We start from the raw sequence: 12,264 nt of genomic DNA, 5'->3' as shown, positions 1-12,264 counted from the left end.
GTGGACCGTGCTAGTGGACCGGTTCTAAGCTGCTACTGGTTTTCACCAGAGCCCGCCGCAAAGCGGGATGGTCTTGCAGCGGCGGTAGCAACCAGGTCGTATCCACTAGCAACGGCTCAACCTCTCTGACTGCTGAAGATAGGCGCGGTACAAGGGAGTAGACAAGAGCAAGGTCGGACGTAGCAGAAGGTAGGGGCTGGCAGCAAGAATCGTAGTCAAAATGGCAATAGCAGGAGGTCAAGTACACAGTATGGACAAACACAGTAAACGCTTTCTCTAGGCACTAAGGCAACAAGATCCGGCAGGGGAGTGCAGGGGCAGTGATCAGATATAGTCTGGGAGCAGGTGGAAGCCAATTAAGCTAATTGGGCCAGGCACCAATCATTGGTGCACTGGCCCTTTAAGTCTCAGAGAGCTGGCGTGCGCGCGCCCTAGAGAGCGGAGCCGCGCGCGCCAGCACATGACAGCAGGGGACCGGGACGGGTAAGTCACCTGGGATGCTATTCGCGAGCGGGCGCGTCCCGCTGTGCGAATCGCATCCCCGACGGCCAAGACAGTGCAGCGCTCCCGGTCAGCGGGACTGACCGGGGCGCTACGGGGAGAGAGATGCCGTGAGCGCTCCGGGGAGGAGCGGGGATCCGGAGCGCTAGGCGTAACAGTACCCCCCCCCTTAGGTCTCCCCTTTTCTTTGTCCGGTAACTGCCTCCCCTGGGATGAGGACACCGGGAAAGAAAGGAGGGTTTCCTCAACGGCAGGCAGTACAGCAGGAGTGGGAATGGGGAGGGAGGGCAGAGGGCGAAGCCTGGCACGGGGCAGTGTGACACCAGGACGGGGGCCATGAGGAGGCACTGAGGCTTGCCTGACGGGACTGGGAGGGGGGGAGAGGCACTTCCTATGGCAGGCAGAGTCCCAGTTCTTGATCTCCCCGGTGGTCCAATCAAGGGTGGGAGAATGAAGCCGGAGCCATGGCAGACCGAGGAGGACCTCAGAGGTACAGTTGGGAAGGACGAAGAACTCAATGACTTCATGATGGGGTCCTATACACATCAGGAGGGGTTCTGTGCGGTAACGCACGGTGCAATCCAACCTGACTCCGTTGACCGCGGAAATGTAGAGCGGCTTGACGAGACGGGTCACCGGGATGCGGAATTTATTCACCAAGGAATCCAGAATAAAATTCCCAGAGGCACCAGAGTCCAAGCAGGCCACGGCTGAGAGGGAGGAGTTGGCTGAAGGAGAAATCCGCACGGGCACCGTGAGACGTGTAGAAGCCGACTTTGAATCAAGAGACGCCACACCCACGAGAGCTGGGTGCAAGCGTGCGTTTCCCAGACGTGGAGGACGAATAGGGCAATCCACCAAGAAATGTTCGGTACTGGCACAGTACAGACAAAGATTTTCTTCCCTACGGCGATTCCTCTCTTCCTGGGTCAGGCGAGACCGATCCACTTGCATGGCCTCCTCGGCGGGAGGCCCAGGCGTAGATTGCAACGGAGACTGTGGGAGAGGTGCCCAGAGATCTAAGTCTTTTTCCTGGCGGAGCTCTTGATGTCTCTCAGAAAAACGCATGTCAATGCGGGTGGCCAAATGGATAAGTTCTTGCAGGTTGGCAGGAATCTCTCGTGCGGCCAGCACATCCTTGATGCGACTGGATAGGCCTTTTTTAAAGGTCGCGCAGAGAGCCTCGTTATTCCATGATAATTCGGAAGCAAGAGTACGAAATTGGATGGCGTACTCGCCCACTGAAGAATTACCCTGGGCCAGGTTCAGCAGGGCAGTCTCGGCAGAAGAAGCTCGGGCAGGTTCCTCAAAGACACTTCGAATTTCCGAGAAGAAGGAGTGTACAGAGGCAGTGACGGGGTCATTGCGGTCCCAGAGCGGTGTGGCCCATGACAGAGCTTTCCCAGACAGAAGGCTGACTACGAAAGCCACCTTAGACCTTTCAGTAGGAAACTGGTCCGACATCATCTCCAAGTGCAGGGAACATTGCGAAAGAAAGCCACGGCAAAACTTAGAGTCCCCATCAAATTTGTCCGGCAGGGACAAGCGGAGGCTAGGAGCGGCCACTCGCTGCGGAAGAGGTGCAGGAGCCGGCGGAGGAGATGGTTGTTGCTGCTGTAGCTGTGACTGAAATTGCTGTAGCTGTGACTGAAGCTGCTGTAGCTGCGACTGAAGTTGCTGTGTCATGGTGGTCAAGTACGACAGCTGGTGATCTTGTTGGGCGATCTGTCGGGCTTGCTGGGCGACCAGCGTAGTGAGGTCAGAGACAACAGGCAGGGGAACCTCAGCGGGATCCATGGCCGGATCTACTGTCACGATTCGGCAGGCTGGAGGTGGATCCTCTGTGCCAGAGAGGGATAGGCGTGGACCGTGCTAGTGGACCGGTTCTAAGCTGCTACTGGTTTTCACCAGAGCCCACCGCAAAGCAGGATGGTCTTGCAGCGGCGGTAGCAACCAGGTCGTATCCACTAGCAACGGCTCAACCTCTCTGACTGCTGAAGATAGGCGCGGTACAAGGGAGTAGACAAGAGCAAGGTCGGACGTAGCAGAAGGTCGGGGCTGGCAGCAAGAATCGTAGTCAAAATGGCAATAGCAGGAGGTCAAGTACACAGTATGGACAAACACAGTAAACGCTTTCTCTAGGCACTAAGGCAACAAGATCCGGCAGGGGAGTGCAGGGGCAGTGATCAGATATAGTCTGGGAGCAGGTGGAAGCCAATTAAGCTAATTGGGCCAGGCACCAATCATTGGTGCACTGGCCCTTTAAGTCTCAGAGAGCTGGCGCGCGCGCGCCCTAGAGAGCGGAGCCGCGCGCGCCAGCACATGACAGCAGGGGACCGGGACGGGTAAGTGACCTGGGATGCGATTCGCGAGCGGGCGCGTCCCGCTGTGCGAATCGCATCCCCGACGGCCAAGACAGTGCAGCGCTCCCGGTCAGCGGGACTGACCGGGGCGCTGCGGGGAGAGAGACGCCGTGAGCGCTCCGGGGAGGAGCGGGGACCCGGAGCGCTAGGCGTAACAGACACATTTTGATCAAAAAGTACGCTGAGACTTTATTTTTTGGCCAAGAGTGCTACTGTAACCTTTCATTTGTATTTACATAGTACATAAATGTAAACACATATAGAATTCTTGGTCAGGCCAGTTATGTTGATTATAGAGAGACCCTCCTTACACGGTAAGAGATCTAATAAGTACAGAGTATATACACTGCTCAAAATAATAAAGGGAACAGTAAGATAACACATCCTAGATCTGAATGAATGAACAAATCCTATGAAATGCATTTCGTCTTGACATAATTGAATGTGCTGACAACAAAATCACACAAAAATGATCAATGGAAATCAAATGTATCAACCCATGGAGGTCTGGATATGGGGTCACACTCAAAATCAAAGTGGAACACCACACTACAGGCTGATCCAACTTTGATGTAATGTCCTTAAAGGGGTATTCCAGGCAAAAAAATTTTTTATATATCAACTGGCTGCAGAAAGTTAAACAGATTTGTAAATTACTTCTATTAAAAAAATCTTAATCCTTTCAGTACTTATGAGCTTCTGAAGTTAAGGTTGTTCTTTTCTGTCTAAATCCTCTCTGATGACACCTGTCTCAGGAAACGCCCAGTTTAGAAGCAAATCCCCATAGCAAACCTCTTCTAAACTGGGCGTTTCCCGAGACAGGTGTCATCAGAGAGGATTTAGACAGAAAAGAACAACCTTGACTTCAGAAGCTCATAAGTACTGAAAGGATTAAGATTTTTTAATAGAAGTAATTTACAAATCTGTTTAACTTTCTGGAGCCAGTTGATATATATAAAAACGTGTTTGCCTGGAATACCCTTTTAAAACAAGATGAGGCTCAGTATGAGGCTCAGTAGTGTGTGTGGCCTCCACGTGCCCGTACGACCTCCCTACAACACCTGGGGATGCTCCTGATGAGGTGGCGAATGGTCTCCTGAGGGATGTCCTCCCAGACCTGGACTTTAAGCATCCGCCAACTCCTGGACAGACTGTGGTGGATGGAACGAGACATGATGTCCCAGATGTGCTCAATCGGATTCAGGTCTGGGGAACGGGTGGGCCAGTCCATAGCATCAATGCCTTCCTCTTGCAGGAACTGCTGACACACTCCAACCACATGAGGTCTAGCATTGTCCTGCATTAGAAGGAACCCAGGGCCAACCGCACCAGCATATGGTCTCACAAGGGGTCTGAGGATCTCATCTTGGTACCTAATGGCAGTTAGACTACCTCTGGCAAGCACATGAAGGGCTGTGTGGCCCCCCAAAGAAATGCCACCCCACACCATTACTGACCCACCGCCAAACTGGTCATGCTGGAGGATGTTGCAGGCAGCATAACGTTCTTCACGACGTCTCCAGACTCTGTCACGTCTGTCACATGTGCTCAGTGTGAACCTGCTTTCATCTGTGAAGGGCACAGGGCTCCAGTGGCAAATTTGCCAATCTTGGTGTTCTCTGGCAAATGCCAAACGTCCTGCACAGTGTTCGGCTGTAAGCAAAACCCCCACCTGTGGATGTCAGACCCTCATACCACCCTCATGAAGTCTGTTTCTGACCATTTGAGTGGACACATGCACATTTGTGGCCTGCTGGAGGTCATTTTGCCGGGCTCTGGCAGTGCTCCTCCTTGCACAAAGGTGGAGGTAGTGGTCCTGCTGTTAGGTTGTTGCCCTCCTACGGCCTACTCCACCTCTCTTGATGTACTGGCCTTTATCCTGGTAGTGCCTATGCTCTGGACACTACGCTGACAGACACAGCAAACCTTCTTGTCACAGCTCGTATTGATGTGCCATCCTGGAGCTGCACTACCTGAGCCACTTGTGTGGGTTGTAGAGTCCATCTCATGCTACCACTAGAGTGAAAGCACCGCCAGCATTCAAAAGTGACCAAAACATCAGCCAGGAAGCATAGGAACTGAGAAGTGGTCTGTGGTCAGCACCTGCAGAACCACTCCTTTATTGGGGATGTCTTGCTAATTACCTATAATTTCCACCTGTTGTCTGTTCCATTTGCACAACATCATGTGAAATTGATTGTCAATCAGTGTTGCTTCCTGAGTGGACAGTGTGATTTCACAGAAGTGTGATTGACTTGGAGTTACATTGTGTTGTTTAAGTGTTCCCTTTACTTTTTTGAGCAGTGTAGTATGATATACACATATAAGTCCCTATAGTCATTTTTATATTCTAAAAATAAGAACACAGTTAATAATATACCCCTGATTATTGGTAGTTTGCACTCCAGCCATAGAAAAATGTCTCACAAACTTAATGTGAACCCAAAAAGACAAAAACCGGAGTGCATCTAGTAGGGACTGTAAGGACTACAAGATAAGGTAAGGTAGTAAATTGGCTCCTTGCCAAAAGGTGTCATGCTCAGGGCACAACACCTAAGGCTAAGTTTCCACTTTTTTCTGTCAGTTTTTGGAAAACTACCACTGCAGTTTTTGAGGCAAAGTCAGAAGTGGATCCATACGGGAGGAGAAGTGTAAGTCCTTCCTTTTTTATGTCCTATTCCTTTTGGATACACTTCTGGCTTTGGCTCAAAAACTGCAGTGGCAGTTTTCCAAACACTGCCAGAAAAAAACCAAGTGGAAACTTAGCCTAAGAGTGCAAGAAGGGTGTGAATGGTGAGCAGTCTCGTGGTCCCTCTGACTTAAAAGGACTTGGGCCAGTTGTGGCAACCAAACAGTAGACGAATGGATCTCTATCGCGGCGCTTCTCCAAAGCAGAAATGACAATAAATTCTAACGTGAAGATGAAGAATTTATTCAGTGATGTGCTTTGCATGAAAAGCCTTTCTATCCCGAACCGGGCTCTTTGTCAGGCCAGGTTGGTGTAATGATTTATATCCTAGCAGTTGGGTTGGATGTGGTGATATCTTCCTCAATTTGAGAAGTGGAGCATTTGCCCATAGCAGCCGATCAGATTCCAACCTTTGTTTTTTAGAGGTCTTTTTTTTATCTAGTATCTGATTGACTGCAATGGGCAACTGCTCCACTGTTTCTTTGCACAACGTTTGAAAAAGTTGGAAGTTTGGTTCCATTAAAGCTTGTGGTCTACTGGACAATCCTCACATATGCCATAGGCGCCTTCTCATTTTTACCACCATGCCAGGAGGGGAACTGCTGAGGCTTGTCAGTGACCACTGTTAGGACCCGGAAAGCAATTAAAAACCTGAAATTTGTTATGAGCAAAGGCCCCAAAACACGGTGGTGAGAACGACAGAATTAGTCCAGTTCATTAAAATCATTAATAGTCATGAAATGAAAAATCCACCAGAGTCCAAAAGGCTTAATGCCCTATCCATATTAATTAGATGGAAGCAAATCTGAAGTGAAAAGCAACACATGGTCTGCGGAATTAGCAACTGCTCTCTACAGACTACACAGATCTCTATTAAAATTCACTTTAATTAAAATTGATCACGTTAAGAAACTGATGTGGTTAATTAACTGAATTCCTGGACCTCTTCTCATATATTTCACAGGTGCCTTGTACGCCAATGTCCTCTGTGACAGTTAATGCCGCGCCACTCAAGACAAATTTCACGCCTTTAACTCCTTAATGTTCAGGCTTCATATCACGTGAAAACAACCAGTGCACAGTAAAAAAATTAAAATTTAACATGCTCGATACTCCTCGCCCCCATACACATGGTTGACTGGTCGTGCCAACATTGGCAGGTTCAGACAACTTTTCTATTCATGGGGGCCTTTAATTTCTGCTTCTTAAGCCAAACATGCAGATAAAATAAATGTTGGCCCATTGAAGGCCTTCAATTTATTGCCTTAGTTTACTTTTTCCTAAGCTGTCATACACATCAGATAAACCTCTGCCAAATTTGCCAATTTCAGTAGGACTCGCCAACTATCTAATATTCATATGGCAGCTTTCTGACACTTCCCCAATGGCAGATTTCAGAGTCGTCAGCTAGATTTCAACTGTTTATTACACACCTCTTAACTAAAAACACAAGCGTGCTAAGTTAAAGGGGTGCTCCGCCCCTGATCGCCGGGGGAGGGTGGGGGGGATAAGACCGCTAGGACCCCCCTTCCAGCACACCACGCCCCTCCATTCATGTCTGTGGGAGGGGGCGTGATGGCTAGTACTTATATAGTACTCCAATAGACATGAATGGAGGGGATGTAATTGCTGTGATCGCATGGAGCATCTGGCATGGAGCAGAGTTTGCTCCGTGCACCGTATGACTGTGGTGCCGTGCCAGAAATCACGGGGGGTCCCAGCAGCCAGACCACCATGATCAGACATCTTATCCTTTATCCGTTGGATAGAGGATAAGATGTCTAGGGGTGTAGTACCCCTTTAAGGCAACTGTGCACGTGTCTGGGGCGATTAGTCAAGATAGGTTTCAGCTGAACAAGAGTTTTATGGCCAGTTTAAAGTGTCCCTTTAAAGGGGTACTCTAGCCCTAAGACATCTTATCCCCTATCCAAAGGATAGGGGATAAGATGCCTGATTGTGGGGTTCCCACCACTAGGGCCCCCCATAATCTTTCATGCAGCAACCCGTTATCATCAGCCTCCAGAGTGAACATCGCTTCGGGTCTGATGAATAACGATCACAGGGCCGGAGTATCGTGACATCACAGCTCTGCCCCCATGTGGTGTCATGCTCCGCCCCCTCAATGCAAGTCTATGGGGGCATGGCTTGCATTTAGGGGCGGATCCATGACGTCAGGATACTCCGGCCCCGTGATTGTGATTTATCAGACCCAATGTTCGCTCCGGAGGCTGATATCGGGGGAATGCATGAAAAATTGTGGGGGTCCCCAGCCGCGGGACCCCCGCGATCAGGCATCTTATCCCTATCCTTTGGATGGGGGTTAAGATGTCTTAGGGCCGGAGTACCCCTTTAAGCTGGCCTTTTGGCGTCACAAAGACATTGCAAAGTTTTGACTGGGACAAGTGTCCTGAATCCTCAGCAGCTGCAGTGAGCACTTTACCCGGCCGGGCCATCGGACTACAGCCGAATTGACCGGCCGGTCAGTCCTCCCCTGTGTAACAATATAGATTCTATGGACAGGTCCATACGGCTGTTTTATATTTTTTAGGGTAAACATATATCAAAGCAATTTTTATTGTGACTGACTAAATTGTGGGAATTTAGGGTATGTTATCAGGTGCTAGAAAGTTCTTTGACTGAAAAATCATCCCCCACATGTGAATGGGGCTGTACATGCAGCAGGTGTGTAGATTTCAGCAAGCCCCATCCAGAAGAAAGGATAGTTACAGGAATTCCTGCTACAAATCTGAGACGTTTAAATACTGAAGGAAACCAAATGAGTCAAAAGGGGTTATACAGTATGGATATATTCACACGCAGCAGATTTGTGGCTGATAACAAATCTATGATGATTAGAATGTCTGCACCATAAAGGTACAAACAGTAGAGGCCATTCTATGATGGTGAATTGTGGGTGATCTAATACAGAATTATCGTGACCAAAATATACAAAACTCCATGGTGGACAAGTTTCAGAAACACTTTGGGGGAGATTTATCATTGCTTTTAGAGCATTTTTTGTCTATGTTTTGGTGCAGTTCAGGCGCAAGCAGCATATTTAGCGACTTTTATGCGTCTTTTGATATAGACAGTTTCACTTTTTTGCCTACCCGTAGAACTTTTTTTTTTGACCATGCAGTGGTCACGTATTTATCATTTGCGACATAATTTTGTCAAAAGTCGCTATTTTGGGTGCAAAGGTACTTTTTTTTAGGTGCAAAGCTACACCACCTACAGTAGGCATGAGAATCACTTCTACCTTCCGCAAGTCAACCTTTAACCTCTTGTGGACGACAGCGTCCAACTCCCCTTCTATGACACACGCTTAGCGTGTCATAGCTGGGTAGTCCTAGCTGGGTGGTCCTGGTGGCAGATAGCCATCTATCTGCCACCAGGACCCATCTCTAATGCCAGACATCCCCAATCACAATGATGGCCGGATTTAACCCCTTAGACGCCACAATCAAATTTGATTGTAGAGTCTAAAATGCAAGTAAAAATGTCTCAGCAACTCTGTGAAATTAAGTAAAAACACCTAACCATCCAAATTCAGCACCCGGGAAAGTGTCTACTTCCCTCCTTCACAAGTGTCTAGAAAAAGTGTATGTGGTAGAGCTTTTCCCACCACAGCAGAGCTGCGCAAAATTCATCCTCCTGCTGCACCTTCTTGATAAATAAGATGCAAGCTAGTCAAACCCACCACCCAAATAAACGTGGGAAAATAGCTCTACTGTAGACATTCTTTGATAAATCCGGGCCTTTGTGTCTACTGGCTCAATGTCACTTACAGAGCTTATTCCATTATCAGTTACTACTAGTTTTTGACCAGTTTTGACAGGAACTGTTCACTATATGGTTTCTCAATAATAATAAGTCTGATATAATGCTTAATTAAAGGGGTACTCTAAATATATTTTTTTAACTCAACTGGTGCCAAAAAGATAAACAGATTTGTAAATTACTTGTATTAAAAAAATCTTAATCCTTCCAGTACTGGTTAGCTGCTGTATACTACAAAGGAAATTCTTTTCTTTTTGGATTTATTTTCTGTCTATCCACAGTGCTCTCTGCTGACACCTCTGTCCATGTCAGGAACTTTCCAGAGCAGCATATATTTGCTATGGGAATTTTCTACCTGCTCTGGACATTTCCTGACATGGACAGAGGTGTCAGCAGAGAGCACTATGGACAGTGAAAAGAAATCCAAAAAGAAAAGAATTTTCTCTGTAGTATACAGCCACTAATAAGTACTGGAAGGATTAAGATTTTTTAATATAAGTAATTTACAAATCTGTTTAACTTTAGTACCCCTTTAATACGCATATATCACCAACATATTTTACAGCACTATCCAGAGGGTGTCATCTCTCACATCAGTCTGTCTCATTAAAAGCTTTTTATGGCACCTGTAGAAAAGTGAGTATAGTGCTGCGGGCCCAAAAAAAAAAACAACAACATACTTACCTAGCCCTAGTCCCCGGTGCTCCCCCGCATCGTTTGTTTACCTCTGTTTTGTCACTCAGTCTTTTGTCCTCTTCCTGCTTCCGAGATGGGTACACAGTGCAAGACCTTCTAGCTAAACCAAACACTGACTGCACCAGGGGCGGATCCAGAGTCGAGTCTCGGGAGGGGCACTATTAGAGTATTTTGTGTTGGCGGACAGAAAACAAGATGTTGCTCACGGAATTTAAAATATTATTAAATGCATCATACAGTCCTAACCTTGTTTGAAGACTCTTAGGCCACGCTCATATGTCAGAATAATTATCAAATATACCAATTGCCACAGAATGGGAAGTGCTAAAGAGGTTTTTACCATTTAAAACTACAGCTCCCAGTGTGACCTAAGCAGTGGTAAGGGGATGCTGGGAGTTGTTGTTTCACCCATCATTACTGCAGAACTTACAAGTGACTGAATGATATCAGTGACTACAGGTGACGTCTTCTCTATAGTGAGGAGAATACACAATGATATCAGTGACTACAGGTGACGTCTTCGCTATAGTGAGGAGAATACACAATGATATCAGTGACTACAGGTGACGTCTTCTCTATAGTGAGGAGAATACACAATGATATCAGTGACTACAGGTGACGTCTTCTCTATAGTGAGGAGAATACACAATGATATCAGTGACTACAGGTGACGTCTTCTCTATAGTGAGGAGTATACATGCTGATATCAGTGATTACAGGTGACGTCTTCTCTATAGTGAGGAGAATACACAATGATATCAGTGACTACAGGTGACGTCTTCTCTATAGTGAGGAGAATACACAATGATATCAGTGACTACAGGTGACGTCTTCTCTATAGTGAGGAGAATACACAATGATATCAGTGACTACAGGTGATGTCTTCTCTATAGTCTTTCCTTATCTAATTCAGATGGTACATACCGCCAGGAATTGTTCCAGCTATATTTTCTCTCAGCAGAACTTGACGCCCAGATGGTTTCTATGTCAGCGGATTCTGATCCTCTATATGAAAACAATAATTATTATAATACTGCCAGACACTGTATTCTTCTAATACAGTACCGCCACACACCCTCTGAATATAATTCTGACACACTGTACCTCCTGAATATACAACACACTGTACCCTCTGAATATAATACCGCCACACAACGTACCCTCTGTATATAATACTATCACACACTGTACCCTCTGAATATAATACTACCACACACTGCGCCATCTAAATATAATACTACCACACACTGTGACCTCTGAATATAATACTACCACACACTGTGTTCTCTAAATGTAATACTACCACTCACTTCACTCTCTGAATATAATATTATCACACACTGCCCTCTCTGAATATAATACTACCACACACTGCACTCTCTGAATATAATACTACCACACACTGCACTCTCTGAATATAATACTACCACACACTGTACCCTCTGTATATAATACTACCACACACTGCACCCTCTGAATATAATACTACCACACACTGTGTTCTCTAAATTTAATGCTACCAAACACTGAACTCTCTGAATATAAGTTTGCTGTGCATTACACCCTCTGAATAAAATACCCAAATGTTTTGTGGCCCATAAAAAACGTACCACCACAGAAATTCCTCATCATATACACTATACTTCTGAAATGCAGAACACTCTGTGCCTTCACATATAGTAATAATGCCCCATCTTGTGCCCCTACATATAATAATTATGACCCGTCCTGTTCCCCCCACATAATAATAATGTCCTCTGTCCTGTGCCCCTAACATATATTGCACCCTGTGCTGTGCCCTTCACATATAATGCCCCCATTCTTTGCCCCTCACATATAATGCCCCCATCATGCGCCCCTCACATATAATGCCCCCTGTGCTGTGCCCCTCACATATAATGCCCCCTGTGCTGTGCCCCTCACATATAATGCCCCCATCTGTCCCCTCAGGGGGCATTATATGTGAGGGGGACAGCACAGGGGGCATTTTATGTTTAGGGCACATGAAAGGAGCATTATTTGTGAGGGGCACAGAACAGGGGGCATTATATGTGAGGGGCGCATGACAGGGGCATTATATGTGAAGGGCGCATGATGGGGGCATTATATATGAGGGGTGCATGATGAGGGCATTATATGTGAGGGGTGCGTGATGGGGGCATTATATGTGAGGGGTGCATTATGGGGCATTATATGTGATGGGCACAGCACAGGGGGCATTATATGTGTGGGGCA

Source organism: Hyla sarda, chromosome 6, assembly GCF_029499605.1.
Source record: "Hyla sarda isolate aHylSar1 chromosome 6, aHylSar1.hap1, whole genome shotgun sequence".
NCBI lineage: Eukaryota > Metazoa > Chordata > Amphibia > Anura > Hylidae > Hyla > Hyla sarda.
Note: the sequence above shows the minus strand (reverse complement) of the source record.